This window comes from Panthera onca, chromosome E1 (genome assembly GCF_046562875.1).
Source record: "Panthera onca isolate mPanOnc1 chromosome E1, mPanOnc1 haplotype 2, whole genome shotgun sequence".
NCBI classification, from domain to species: Eukaryota; Metazoa; Chordata; class Mammalia; order Carnivora; family Felidae; genus Panthera; species Panthera onca.
This window is the reverse complement of record NC_138352.1, coordinates 50,850,933-50,866,162: the sequence shown is the minus strand read 5'-3', so window position 1 is coordinate 50,866,162 and position 15,230 is coordinate 50,850,933. Positions and strand designations below refer to the sequence as shown.

General features: G+C 44.8%; 1 protein-coding gene across 3 annotated transcripts in view; it reads right to left on the bottom strand.

The window, feature by feature from the left end:
• Window positions 1–15,230, bottom strand: part of CA10 (carbonic anhydrase 10 (inactive)) — a 492,279-nt gene that overhangs the window by 200,508 nt on the left and 276,541 nt on the right. The window lies entirely within an intron of this gene.

Genomic DNA, 15,230 nt, shown 5'->3' with positions numbered 1-15,230 from the left:
TTACATGTATGCAAAGTATTTAACATTTTGTTGCCATTACTTTATTATGCCATTTTACCATTTTTAAATGCTGTATTAAAGCAACCTATTTTAGGTCAAGTTGCCTGACTAGACGGGAAGCTTCTAGAAGGCAAGGATTGTGGCCACTCATCCATCTATCACCATTCTCCTGGTGCTGTGCATACACTGGACCCTTGATAAATATTTGTTGAGCCCCACTGAACCAGCCATTGGCAAAGTCTCAGTTCTTTGACCACGTCCCATCAAGGATTGTCTTCTTCTGTTTTGGACTTGAAACCTGAGCCAAGTACCTCTTAAATTATCTTAAAGGTTTCGATTGGACTAAACTTCAGATTTCAGCTAAATCTTCCTTTCTCACCCTCAGACCCAACTCAAATCCTTTTACTTAGAGAGACATTAATAGAGAGCTTTCTATCTGGCTGTCAGCCAGAAATCCACACATAAGAAGGGCTATTTTAAAGGAATTTTTTCTCTGCTGTACTTTTTGGGGTCATACAATTAAGCAGATGAAACATATAGGCTACACCGTCTACCCAGGACCCAGCATAATGCAGACTTTATACCTTTCAGGGCCAGAGTGAAAATCAGGGTCATGCAGCACTGGGCTTGTCCACGTTTGTAGGACAGTATGGGGATAAGCGGGCCCTCACTGATAACCACAGTCCAGCTCCATTCAAGCAGATTTCAGCTTCACTGAATTAAAAGGGAAGACTTCTCACTCACTATAGTGGTGAGTGGAGGTGACTGCCAGAGAAATTTCAGATGAAGAGAAAAAGCTCCCATTACTTTTCTGAATGATTTAGGAATTCAGACAACTTTTCTAAAAAAGTTTATTTATTTATTTTGAGAGAGACAGAGATAGTGCAAACGAGGGAGGGGCAGAGACAGAGGGAGAGAGAGAATCCCAAGCAGGCTCCACACTGCCCACACAGAGCCCAACGTGGGGCCTGAATTCACAAGCTGAGAGATCATGACCTGAACTGAAACCAAGAGTCAGACGCTTAACCAACTGAGCCACCCAGGTGCCTCTGGATGACAATTTTTAAGTAGTGAATACGTGCCAGTTATCGTACTTTTACAGTACTGAGCACTTGCTTATATATTATTTAATTTAGTCACCATGGAAATTAAGACAAGGACAATGAGCCTCCAGATCACAGACTCAGAGAGGTTAAGTAAATTGCCCAAAGTCACACAGCTGAAATTCCAGTCTAAGCTCAAATTTAAATATGGTGTGCAGGGTTCATTGCTTGGGTTCTGAAATCAGATAAATCTAGGTTTAAATTCTAGGTCTGTTTCTCAAAAGCAGTGCTGTATTAGGGACCTATGGAAACTTTCTGAGTCTCCGCTCTATCCCATGTAAAACGAGAACAGCAGCTGTATTCACCTTACAGAGGTGTTGTCAAGGTTAAATGAAATAAGGCATCTGATTCACTTCGCGCAACGTCTACCACAAAGTAGGTGTTCCATCAAGTTTGGTTACTTATTACTACATTTTAAATGTACTCTTCCTACAGCATGCTATTTACCCATGATGTTCCCCATTCCCCCAATTCTTAAGAGAACAATGGCTTTACGGATTTTTCATTTAGAAATCCTAATCTTCCTCACCTGTTTTATGTAGGTGAGAAAGTACCCTATTTAGCTATAGGGGAACTTTATCATACGTCCTTGGAAAAATTGAAAGGCGTAAGTGGACAGCTTAATAAGCTTGAGTCTACTTTAACACAAGACATTAGCTTGAATACTGATATATCAGTTGTTTCATAAAAAAGAGAATATTAAAAAGGTCCTGATGATATTTAACTGTAATAAAACCCACAGAAACTGCCAGATAGAAAGTGGGTGATGAAATACTGTCATAAGCTAATAATTCTGGAATGTACTGTGTTGCCACTCAGACCAAGGCTGCTCAGGCTGCTTGGCAAGGGGCTGGAGACCGGTCAGCTGGGGCGTGGCCAGGAGCCCACTGTTGTCCCCACTCCTGTTGGTGGCCCCACGCCAAGAGCCAGAGAGCTGCCACTTGAATGCTCTCCCAGCGAGCCCTGTCAGCAGATGGGGTCTGCCCACAATGGATCGCCCCCAAGCCCCAACAGAGGTCCTTGGCCATGACCCTGCTTAGCCCAGGTCACCACCTCCTGGTGGGTGTACCTCAGCCTGCCCTGGGCTCCACACTCTGTCCCCAGGCTCTTCATTCTGGTCAGTTCTTTGTTTCACTTCCGGCTCCCTGGCTTTGGTGACATGTTACACAGATGTGTTTTCTGACTCCATCTCTGCATCTGCCCTCTGGCACACTTCTCCATAGGTGACAGGCACCCTCTCTCCTCCAAGATTCCAAGGGAACGCTCGGCCAGTCAACCTGCTCACTTGGCGCCTTCATTCCTGATACCCTGGCCAACCTACCGTCCAGAATGAGGAACTGAGGCCAGGAGAATGAGCACGTGGTACAGCGAGGCAGCGGCTTCACCCCTGCTGGGCACACTGTTAATTTTCAGTGAGGTCAGACTGTTTCTGGCCATCCAGGGACACGGGATTCAGACCAGGAAGTGGGCAGCATTATGACTCATGGCTGGAAAACATTCCTCGAAGGGGGAGAGTGAGATACCTTTCCGTGCAGTTGTTAAATGGGCAACAGGCAATGAACCTCTTGGGTTTATTAGCACTAGCATGTGCAGATTCTAGAGGCTAAGCCGGCGGGGAACTCCTTTTTGCTGGGAATATGGATGAATGGAGGGGCTGGCGGAGAAGTCACTTTGCGGTGACAGTAGCATCTGAGAAAGGCAAGGTCTGCTCAGGGCACCTTCCCAGGGCTACAGATGGGGGTCCTGGCAGGCAGAGTCTGCAGTCTGCTTCTGCTCTCTTGGAAGAGGGGATATGGTACAGGGCATCCAAGAAGCTTCTGGGCACACGGCTTATGGCCTGGGTAAAGGAGCTGAAGGCCATTTCTAAGCTTAAGATGATACCCACAGAGGATTCAGCAAAAACAGAGGACGATGTGATCACTTACATTTACTGAACTCTTGGTATGTGCTGGGTCCCACTTCACCCTCCCAACTACTTATGGCAAGGTGTTATTTTCATCCCTACTTTACAGATGAGAAAACTGAGGCACAGAAAGGACAAGAGACTTGCCCAAGGTCAATGGTGAGTCTGTTTTCTTATGCTGCCCACCTAGCCCTCCATTCAGCTCTGGGGGAGACCGAGAGCACAATCCGACAGGAAAGGAGGCAGAAGAAACATTGACTCTAGATTAAAACTGCCCTGGATGCGGCTATGGCCCTCATCCTATTGCTTTGTGACTCTGCAAAAAGTACTTTACCTTAGTTTCATCTTCTACGAAATGGGGGACATGCCAGCTTGAAGAGTGAGTATGAGACAGGAATAAAATAATTGGTGTAAACACCGAGCCCACAGTGCCTGACACACGGTGGGCATCTATGTATGTTAGCTCTTATTATGTGGGAAAGCACTTTGCAAAATTGAAACTATCCTACACTTTTTGACTCCCTAATGGCAATGTTGTAACATGCACCGTTATTTAAGCAAGGACACAATATTGACAATTAAACTATCACACACCACTGACTGTAAGATACACCTCAATTTCAGGGATGCTAAAATGCTATATCTATGTACAGACAACCTAAAAAGAATGGAGGCCTCCCTGCCCACCCCTGCCTTCCTGCAAGGAAGGGAAGCAATGAAAAGAAACAAAGACAGAGTGCCAGTTTTAGGAGGAGCTCGGGACCCAGACCTCAAGGGAACTGAAGGGCCACACAACAGGTGTTCACAGGGCTGGCCGGTGACGCATGAAGGCAGTTAGGCCTGGCTAGCCTCTTCATCACTTGTGGAGTTGCAGAGTTTAGTAACGGTGAACTCTGGCTCTACCTCAAAGTAAAAAGAGGTAAAACAAAGAGGCGTGATTAATTCCTCAAGTGAATCCTTAAAATGTCAACATGTGGACTGTGTGAATAATCCAGGCACAGGAAGAGGCCACAGGGTGCAGGAGAGGAAAGCGGAGGGGACACAGAGCCTGAAGACTTGTCTGGCCCCTACTTTCCTCCCTAATTATCTATGGGACTTGGGCTGGTCAGGTCACCTTTGGACCTCAATTACCCTGGCTACCAGGGAGGGCCCGGCGGAGAAGATAATGAGGTTTCTCTTGCTCTGAACCAGTATGTGTCTTTGCTGAAGGCAAATGTGCCAGGGTTAAGTTGAAGACGATACCAGGAATCTGGACTCTGCAGCACCTTGTGTGTTTCTGATCTGTCACCGGGACAATCCCGGCCCTGTGCTGCCTGAGCTTCCTGCCTGAAAAGAGGACTAGCATGCTGGGGTCAATGCCCTCCGAAAGCAGATCCAGTCCTAACGTACTCGAGATTTTTCTTTCACACCACCAACCAGCAATGGGAAAGACGCTGCGCTCCAAACTCTTGTTTCCGTTTCTTTCCCAATGTCCATTCTGGTTACTTAAGGGGTCGCCCATGGGAAAACAGATGCCAGAGACATTTCAGCAAAGCAGCAACGGCAACTCCCTCCAAATCACCATGAGTGTCCAGAAACGCTTACTATGAAAGGAGAGATCGTTGTAAAGTAAGTGGCCACCAAGGAGCATGAAAATAATGACAAGACACACAAATCACAAATCACCAACTAGAAGATTCCGAAAAGCCATAGGAATGGCATAAATGCTAACCTTCAGCTCAAATCAACATCCACCTACTTGGTCCACAGTTGGGAGGTGACTATACCACAATTCCTGCACCCACTGGGTTCTCCCATTCCCATGGGGCTGAGAGAAAGGGTCAAGACCTCTTTTCTACAGAGCTGTCTGTGCCGGGGCACAGGAGGTTCCTTGGAGAAATGGGGACCCTGACTTGAACCAGAGGGTTTGTAAAAAGATCTGTGGAGGAGGGGGGCTGGAGTGGAAGAGTTTGATAACACGGTTCAGCAGGTGGAGAAAGGAGGAATCCACATTCCAGGTGACTGGGGTGGGAGGAACAAAATCCAGGCTTCAGGGCAATAATCCAGGATATGGTGACTATCCTGGATTTCACGCAGTTATGTGTGTGCGGTAAGAGACATGGAGGGACAAAAACAGAGATAGAGAAAGAGATTGACTTTAACCTATATGCTGTGCAAAGTAATCCATTTGTTTTATTTATTTATTTTTTTAAAAAAATCTTTTGAATGTTTATTTTTGAGACAGAGAGAGAGCATGAACGGGGGAGGGTCAGAGAGAGGGAGACACAGAATCCGAAACAGGCTCCAGGCTCTGAGCAGTCAGCACAGAACCCGATGCGGGGCTTGAACTCACGGACCGCAAGATCATGACCTGAGCTGAAGTCGGACGCTTAACTGACTGAGCCACCCAGGCGCCCCAATCCATTTGTTTTAAAGAGGGAAGTGACATGATAATTAGTTAGATCAGGGATTTAAAAAAATTATCTTCCAGGGGTGCCTGGGTGGCTCAGCCCGTTGAGCGTCTGACTTTGGCTCAGGTCATGATCTCGCAGTCCGTGAGTTTGAGCCCTTCGTCAGGCTCTGTGCTGACAGCTCAGAGCCTGGAGCTGCTTCGGATTCTGTGTCTCCCTCTCTCTCTGCCCCTCCCCCGCTCATGCTCTCTCTCTGTCTCAAAAATAAATATTAAAAAAAATTTTTTTTAAATATCTTCCAAGGGAATCAAAACCACTGCTTTTCCCCACAAAACCATACACTCCAGGATAACACTAATAAGCACCATATACTGAACATTTGCCATTGCCAGGCATTCCATACTTGTGATCTCGTTTATTCTTTGCTGTAACCTTAAATATGTATTATGGTTCCCATTTCACAGGTGAGGACACCGAAGTTCTAAGAAAGAACTTAATCTGCATATCAATGGTGGAGCAAGGGCCACAGAAAAGGCTCTCACGTTCTTTTTAAAAAATTTTTTTTAATGTTTATTTATTATTGAGAGACAGAGTGAGACAGAGCATGAGCATGGGAGGGGCAGAGAGAGGAGGAGACACAAAGAATCTGAAGCAGGCTCCAGGCTCTGAGCTGTCAGCACCAAGCCCGATGTGGGGCTCCAACCCACCAACTGCGAGATCATGACCTGAGCCGAAGTCAGACGCCCAACTGAGCCACGGAGGCGCCCTAAGGCTCTCACACTCTAAAGGCTGCTGGTCCCTACCTGCAGTAGATACCTTTCACCATATGCTACTGATTTTATCAAACAAAACAACGGCCCTGGATTTTAATAGAAAGAGCCTTGGACAAGAAACACCATTATCAGTCTAGCTCTTCAAGGTTCACTCTTAGGAATGCCAAGTGCCACACCATAAGACACTATACAAAAAATTGGTCCAGGTAACAACACTCGCCTGACCACCTACCATGATATGGCTGGGTCACACATGACTTCATTTTTCTCCTATTCTAGCAACAAACTGCTGTTGGGTTTGAGTGGGTAGAGCGACATTCCCACATTCTGTCCCTGGAGCCATTCCCATATGAAAAGGCTAAAAAGAGAATAGAATCTGTCTTTCTGATGTGAATGATGTAAGAGGCAGTGGATGACACAGGCACCATGTTCTGTTCCCATAATGTTCTGATTTCTGGTCTAGTCTGCAAGGAGCAAGCAGGAGAATCCTTCTGATTCTGTGATAGTGTCTCCCCTCAGAACATACTCGTTTCTGGCACAGTTAGCATGGAGATTGGATGAGAAACTCAAGACTTTCTCTTTAGCTCCCACGGCTCAATCTGCTGAGTCCCATCTTCTGGAATTCAGGGGAAAAAGAGCTCAGTAACCTCACCTTGTCCTTCTCCTGAATATTCATAACTGTGACCTGCAACTATATTATTATGTAAATCGTGAAGCAGAGGAACAAAGAAATGACTCATCAAAAATCTCTCTGAGGACCTTCATCTGAAACGCAGATCATAGAAGTTTCTGGATTCTAGGTGGGCACCTGGAATCTCAGCTTGTAGTTTTCTTTGGGGGGAAGATTAAAAAAAAGGATGAACCATACGTTCCACTTTAGTGAGCAAGAGTAAAGAGACGCAGGCATTAAGAGCAGCTAAGAGCTCCATTTTACACTGAGAAAGCAGGGTGTGAGTTCCGTGGTGCTCTTACGTGGCTGTGCTCTGTGCAGGCCACTCCTGCTGGCAGGATGGGGACAATGTGCCCTGCAGAGACGTGGAGTCCCCACAGCCCACTCTTTCCACCAATTTTCAGTGTTTTCCTGAACAGATTTCCAGCTACAAAACACTCAGCTGTTGTGTAATAGCTTCGGTTACAGCTGAAAATGTTAGTCATTTCATTATACACACTCCAAAAAGGGTATATAAAACTTGTTTACAAGGGCAGAGTCGTCGTTCTGAAAACTGGCTTTACGAGGTTCTTCTACCTTGCCATATTTTAATTCTTGAAACCTGCAGCTACGGTCACTTTTTTGTAACTGCTAGCACAGGAACTTATTATTAAAACACTTGGCTCTGGTGAGTCTTGGTCCCTGCCTCTGCTGGAATGCAGGGAATGGTTCCAGCTAGCAATCTGTGCAAGCCCACCGAGAGAAACATCATGTGGAAATACTTTCTGTGGCTAGGGAGGGGAAGTTAAGGACAGACATTGAATCTAGGCTATGTGAGGCAGTGATGGGGACGATGGGTGTTGGAATCCTAGTGTCTCTGAATCCCGGCGTGAACAAGTCCCTTAGCTTCTCCAAGTCAATGGATGCCCACCTGCACATGGGGACAATAACAATTCCCACCACATAGGATCTTGTGGGAATTAAATGAGACACGTAAGTGCCCAATAAAAATTAGGTATTATTGGGGCGCCTGGGTGGCTCAGTCGGTTAGACGTCCGACTTCAGCCCAGGTCACAATCTCGCGGTCTGTGAGTTTGAGCCCTGCGTCGGGCTCTGGGCTGATGGCTCAGAGCCTGGAGCCTGCTTCTGATTCTGTGTCTCCCTCTCTCTCTGCCCCTCCCCTGTTCATGCTCTGTCTCTCTCTGTCTCAAAAATAAATAAACGTTAAAAAAAATTTTTAAAAAATTAGGTGTTATTATTGTTGTTGAATTAATATCATTATCTTTTTTTGCATCAGAGCAGGGTTCTAGAATCTGTGACAAAGTGAGATTTTCCAACCATGTCCTTCTGTTGTAATCACTTACTCTTTGAAAAAACTTTAGTGAGAGATCTTTGATATATAAAAATTGTGTATATTTAAGGTGTACAACTGGATGTTTTGATATATCTATATGTTATGAAATGATCACCATAAGCTAAATAATTTATCCATCATCTCTACATAGTTATCATTTTTTTTTGGAGTGTGTATGTGTCTGCATGTTGAGATTAAGACTTCTCCTCTTAGCAAACTTCAAGCACACAATGCAGTATTCTTAACTATTGTCACCATGCTGTATATTAGATGTCCAGGACTCGTTCAGTCCTCGTCCAGAACTGCATAACTGAACCTTTTGCCATTTTTTTAATTAAAAAAAATTTTTAAAGTTTATTTATTTCAAGAGAGAGAGCACAAGTGGGGTAGGGGCAGAGAGAGGGGAAGAGAGAATTCCAAGCAGGCTCCATGTGGTCAGCACAGAGCCCCACGTGAGGCTCGAACTCATGAACTGTGACATAGTGACCTGAGTCGAGATCAAAAGTCTGCTGCTTAACCGACTGAGCCACCCAGGTGCCCCTAAACCTTTTACCATTTGACCAACACCTCCTCATTAACCTCTCCTCCCCTCTTTCTTCCCTGAGCCCTGGCAACCACCATCCTACTCTCTGCTGTAAAGTAGTCAGTGTGACTATGTAAGGTTCCACATGTGGGATCATACAATATTTGTCTTTCTGTGTCTGGCTTATTTCACTCAGCATGATGTCCTCTTTGTTCTTTGTCCTCGTTGTCACAGATGTGAGGGTTTCCTTGATAATTCTATCGTGTGTGTGTGTGTGTGTGCGCACGTGGTGTGTGTGCACGTATGTATGTGCACATGTGTGTGCATCACATTTCTTTATCCATTTGCCCACTGACATATAGGCTGTTTTCATATCTTGATTATCGTGAATAGTGCTGCAATAAACAAGGGGCTGCAGATGTCTCTCTGAGATCCAGATTTCATTTCCTATGAATCTACTCCCAGAAGTGGGATTGCTGGATCATATGGTAGTTCTATTTTTAACATTTTGAGGAACCTCCATGATACCTGTAAGCATTTTCTTAAGGGAACTGAAAGTGAACAATGGTGAACTCTACATTTTTCTGCCTTTACCAAAGGGGTCCAGCAAGATTAATACTCCCATTTGACCTTGTCTGTGAACAAGTAAAGGCAGGACTTGGCATAGAACTGTCAGCATCCGGCATTCGTAGGAGAGTACCTTCCAGATGCCATGTTTGTTAACAGACGTTTACCTCAGAGTGGAAATTATTTGGCCCACAGGGCTATCCAAAATTATACTCTTGGGCTGCATTTGGAAATAACCTTGAGGGACCCACCTACCCAGTGAGCCACACAATTCCTTGTGCCACATTTCACACAGACCACTGCAAGGCTGCAAATAGTGGAGTCTGGAGAGCTGGATTTTAAGTCCCAAGTAATGATGATGTAATCTGGAAGAAATTACCTAAACTCTCTGGGCCTCAGTTTTCTCATCTAAAAAATGGAAATTACATTATTATTTATTTCAAAGAGTTTTCATGAAGACTAAAAGATGTAACAAAAAAAGAACATCGTGTGTTGGTAAACCAAGAAGAGGATTACATAAAGGTTACTTGTTATTACTTTTGGTAAGCAGGGTCATGACCGTCTGATCAGTCCATTATATCATAAGAAGTCTGAGGGTTTCTGTGGCTGAAGATGGCCAGGATACACCTAAAAATATTTGTTGTGTCTCTTTAAGTTTATTTATTTTGAGAGAGAGAGAGAGAGAGAGAGAGAGAGAGAGGCAGAAAGAGAGAATCCCAAGCAGGGATTGTCAGCACAGAGCCCAAAGCAGTGCTCCAACCCACAAACCACAAGATCATGACCAAGAGTTGGAGGCCCAACTGACTGAGCTACCGAGGTGCCCCTATTTGTTGTGTTTCTTACTCAAATGTCAGAGCAGTGGGAGTGGCTGAAGATAGGGTACGATGGGGAGAGACAGGGCCTCCTTGCACAGGGCCATGCCAGACTACGTGGCTATGGAAAGGCAAGTGAGCCAGGGAGACAGTAAGTTTGCTTTACTTCTGATTTATTGGAAGTGAATTTCTTTACATTTTTCTTCCTTCCTTACAGACATATTCCATTTCATCCTTAGGTTCTTTTCAAATCCCATTCCTGGAAACCCTTTCTCCTCCAGTCTCTTGAGACCCTTTGGAATTAGCACTCATCAAGTATTAATTTTTAAATGGTAGAGGCTTTTAGGAGACCTACTACTGACCCCATGAAATTAGTCCTAACTATCTGGAGCCATCCCATTAGGGAGAGGCTCTACCCCAGCCCGCATTGCAATGCTCATGGCCTCACTGGTCTAGAGGCCTCATTTGTAGCCTTCTCTTGTTTTCCTCTCTGAAACACCCAGCGAATTGAGTGGCTGGAAGTCTGGCTGCAAGCACTAGTTAGGGGAGTGGGCCAAATATGCAGTGTGTGTGCATGCCTGTGTGTGTGTGTGTGTGTGTGTGTGTGTGTGTGTGTGTGTGTATCCACAACCCTGAGATCAAGATCTGAGCTGAGATTAAGAGCTGGACCTTAACCGACTGAGCCACCCAGGTACCCCTTCGGTATATATTTTGAGGGCATGGGGGAGGCAGACCTGCTATTTCCTGCCGCAGATCTGCAAGGGGAACTGTCTGAGGGGAAGAGCTGGCTGGTAGGGGTTGTCGGCCACTGTCCATGCTCCACAGTTATCGTTCTGAGAGATGGTCTGGAGGATGGACGTGCTCCCCAATGTTAGCTGTCCCAAACAGTTCCTCATGACCCTGACTTTGGAGAACCAGCCGCAAGTAGGTTTCCTCTGCCTCCTCGACTTTTATCCATGCAGCAGAAACATGCTAAAGACTTGTACTGATATATATGCCAGTAACAGCATTGACTTCTCTACCCCATTAAAATATTAGGGGGGGGGGTGGCGGTATTCAGAATGTGAGTCCCAGCAACAGCCATCCTGATGGGCTGAGGTATGGAAAAAAGGAAATAAAGACTGAGAATGGGACCAAGAGACATTGCACTAGCTTCTTGATTTACTCGCCCTCCCTACTCTCACTACTTGTGAGCTGTGTTGTGCTGATCCATTAAAGAGCACAGACACTGGACTTTTTGAAATTTTAACATAAAACACGTTGCATGCCCCGTGTGAAGCTACTGCCACTCCGCTTCAAATCCAGCTTTCCACACTTTGTTTTGTGAGGCTGGGGCCAGGACCCTGCAAACCACATTCCGCCTTTGCTGGCTGCAGCCATGCCAGGTTCTGCCAGGAGGGGGCGCTGTCGGAGCCTGGGAGGCCAAGGACAGCGCGGTTCCCCGGTCCGCTGTGAGCTCCTGGCAACATGCTGCTGGCCTCTGCTTTCTCTGCTCCAGCAGCAGCAGTTTCGTCTGGTAACAGCAATTTAATCCAGTTTGCAGTTTTCGCAACATCACGGAGCCAGCCTCATGGCGACCCTTCAGAGACATCAGCACCATCCAGGCTCCTCAGGGGGTTGGGTCCTCTCAGCGCAGAAATGTGAACATTGGCCAAACAACTCCCACTTCTCAGAGCTCTAAGTTTCAGCCACATCAGCCAAGCTTCTAGGCTTCACTCTTACTTTCCCTGCCTTAGAACTGTCATGCGCTCCATAAAACTGTTGGCTCTACGATACCTTCGTGCTATCTCTTTGCCTTTTCAGATATGCAAGACCTAGTTAACCCTCTTTTCTATTAAGCTCTCTCTGTTAAAATACTTGGTGTGGTTTCTGTCTCCGTATTGGACTCTGACAGATGCATCACTTTTGCTGTCTGGCATGCCTAGCATTGAGAGCTCACAGCATTTCTTTTTACTCAAAGACCCAATGCATGCTCTATGGGTTGTCTGTTGAAAGCCCATGAGAGACAGCTGATATTTGAGAGGGATAATCTAGGGACCATAGTAACTATTCACACTGGAAAAGTCTCCATTTTTCATTAAGCCGGAGCATCTAAAGCCACATGCTGGGATCATGGAGGTACATACTTATCTCCCTGAGCTACTGGGGATAGTAACTGAGACAGCCATATAAAGCACTCAGCAGATTATAAGTCTCCAAAAATACTAGACAATTGTGTGTGCGTGCAAATACTTTTTTAAGCAGGACAAGTGATTATGCTGTTTCCCGAAAAGTTGTTATAGGAAGGGACACCGTTGTATGTGGGGATTTAGGAAAATAAAATTGGAAGCTGTATCCCTTTGCCTGTTTTTGCTGTACAAAATTAGCAGGGATAAAAGGAGATGGCTCATATTCCTTTTAGCCCAAAGAAGAGAGAGGGCTTAAAGAGACTTAAGTCTCTTTAATTATCGTCAGAGATCTGAAGTAGGTGGGAAATATGGCATGTTTTCCACAGCCCAAGAGGTCAGACAAAGGATGGTAGGAGAAAAAGAATAATTTTTGCTTAAGATAAACAGAAATTTGATAAAAGTGAGAAATATCCAGAGGCCCACTGCCGGGGGAAGCAGTGAGATCTCCATCAGATGAGGAGACTAATCAAAGGTGGTTTCTGCTAGGCTGAGAAAGAGGGGCTTTGAGCAGCAGTAGAGATACTTGTGAAAGTTCTTTTCAAACCCAATGCTATTTAATCCTCTGGTTTTAGTCTAAGTTTTCTAGATTCACAGGTTAAAATTGCAAAGGTGGAAAAATAATGAGGATGTGAGAGAGAAAAAGAAAAGAATTTGAACAGATGCGAAGTATAAGGTTAGAAAGGCATCAGGAAAGCCCACACCTATGAAAAAACTCCCTTTTTTCTCCTATTATATTTTAAACCCAGTGAGTTGGAAAAATGAGAAATAGGTCATGATATGTGTGTCTTTTTTTTTTTTAAATGAGATGATTTGGGTCAATTTTCTATATACTAACTTTACATGCTATTGTTTCAAAGGCGACTCGGCATAGCAAAGAGAGAACATAATAAAAAATTCATGGAAAAAAAAAGTTGCAATCAATGTAGAATAAGCCTTTGAAAATTAGCTAATTAATCTGGCTTTGCTTTGTTTCCTCATATCCGGGGACTTGATTTACATAAAAGAAGTCTAATGTGAACAATGAATGGACACACAGAAAATAAGAGCTGAATAAAAGATTACTTATGTATATGACTAGACACTTCAAACACTCATGGTGAATGATGAATCACTAAAGGCTACATCTAAAAAAGAACTCCAGAACCATGGCTTTCTTCAAACAAACGAGAATGGATCCCACAAGGCTAGAAAGGGTCCAAAATAGAGCTGCAAGACTTCATGTATGGTCCGCCATATACATCAGCTACCTTCTTGCTACTGGTACTATTTCTTCCTTAATTCTCTCACAGACAGAGCCAGGATCAATGAGTGGAAAACAACACTGAAGTAATTTCAACTCCTTGAAGAAATTTTCATGGGATCTGATCTGCATGAAGGAGGTATCACGTGCCAGGAAACGTAGTCAAGCTGAAGTGTGAAGACTACCAGAATCTAGAATCAGACGGGGATACTCGCATTGAGATTCTTAGGTTGTTCAGTAAGTAGTGCAGTGAGCAAGAACATGTTACAACAGACATTTAGAGCTTCAATTCATTCAGATTAGAGAGATTTTAGATAAAACCAGCACTTAACAGGACTCTATTGTTTTTTGGCCTCAACCCTAACACCATCCCCACTTGGCTCCAAAAGACACAGGATGTCTTCTACTGAAATAGACTAGGTGGCTTAAAACAACATAAATTTCTTTTCTCACAGTACTAGAGGCTGGAAGTCTGAGATCAGGGTGCCAGCCTGGTCAGGTTCTGAGGAGGGCTCTCTCCCCGTGCTCACATGTCCTTTCCTCAGCTCATGTGTGTGGAGAGAGTGCGAGCTCTCTGGTGTCTCTTCTTCTAAGGCCATGAGGGCTCCACCCTCATATCTTCATCTAACCCTAATTACCATGCAAATGCCCCATCTGCAAATACACCTCACTGGGAGTTAGAGCATCAACATATGAATTTTGAGGGGGAACACAAACACTCATTCCACAATAGAAACCTAAGTATGAAGCAAAGGTATGCCAACTTAGTAGCTATGTGACTTTAGCCACATTGTATATTTAAAAATTTTTATTTAATCTTTATTTTTGAGAGAGAGAGAGAGAGAGAGAGAGAGAGAGAGACAGTGTGAGTGGGGGAGGGGCACAGAGAGAGGGAGACACAGAATCCGAAGCAGGCTCCAGGCTCTGAGCTGACAGCACAGAGCCCGACGTGGGCTCGAACTCACAAACCATGAGATCGTGACCTCAGCTGAAGTTGGATGCCCAACCGACTGTGCCACCCAGGCACCCCACCACATTGTATATTTAAATATCAGATGATTTTGGGGCGCCTGGGTGGCTCAGTCAGTTAAGCGTCCGACTTCGGCTCAGGTCATGATCCCACGGCCCGTGGGTTCGAGCCCCGCGTCGGGCTCTGTGCTGACAGCTCAGAGCCTGGAGCCTGTTTCAGATTCTGTGTCCCCCTCTTTCTCTGACCCTCCCCTGTTCATGCTCTCCCTCTGTCTCAAAAATAAATAAATGCTAAAAAAAATTTAAAAATTAAAAATAAATAAATAAATAAATAAATATCAGATGATTTTGGAAAACAGAAACCCCAACAACTCCTTCCTGACAAAGGTGTTGTGGAGATTAAGTGAGTCAATACACACAAAGCACATTTCTCATACAAATAGTGCAAGAGATTTTAGTTGCTATTCCTTTTCTTATTATTAGCATTATTATCATTAATTCAGATGGCACAAAGTCGATTCTGAAAGTTGATCCATGTGTGTTCTCTGTCTTTGCCTTACTTTGCTAATTATAATATAGACTTGAATTCAGCTCACTCTGTGCAGAAGGCTACCTCGGATTATCCTCAATGAGTTAGATGGCACCTACTCTGCTCTCCCACGACTAAGCCTACACTTGTGAGCAGACAGTTTTCTCACTGCATTATGAAAGCAGTTTTGATCTTCATGACACTAGCTAGACTATGAGCTACTTGAGGGACTACCCAGAGATAGCCAAAC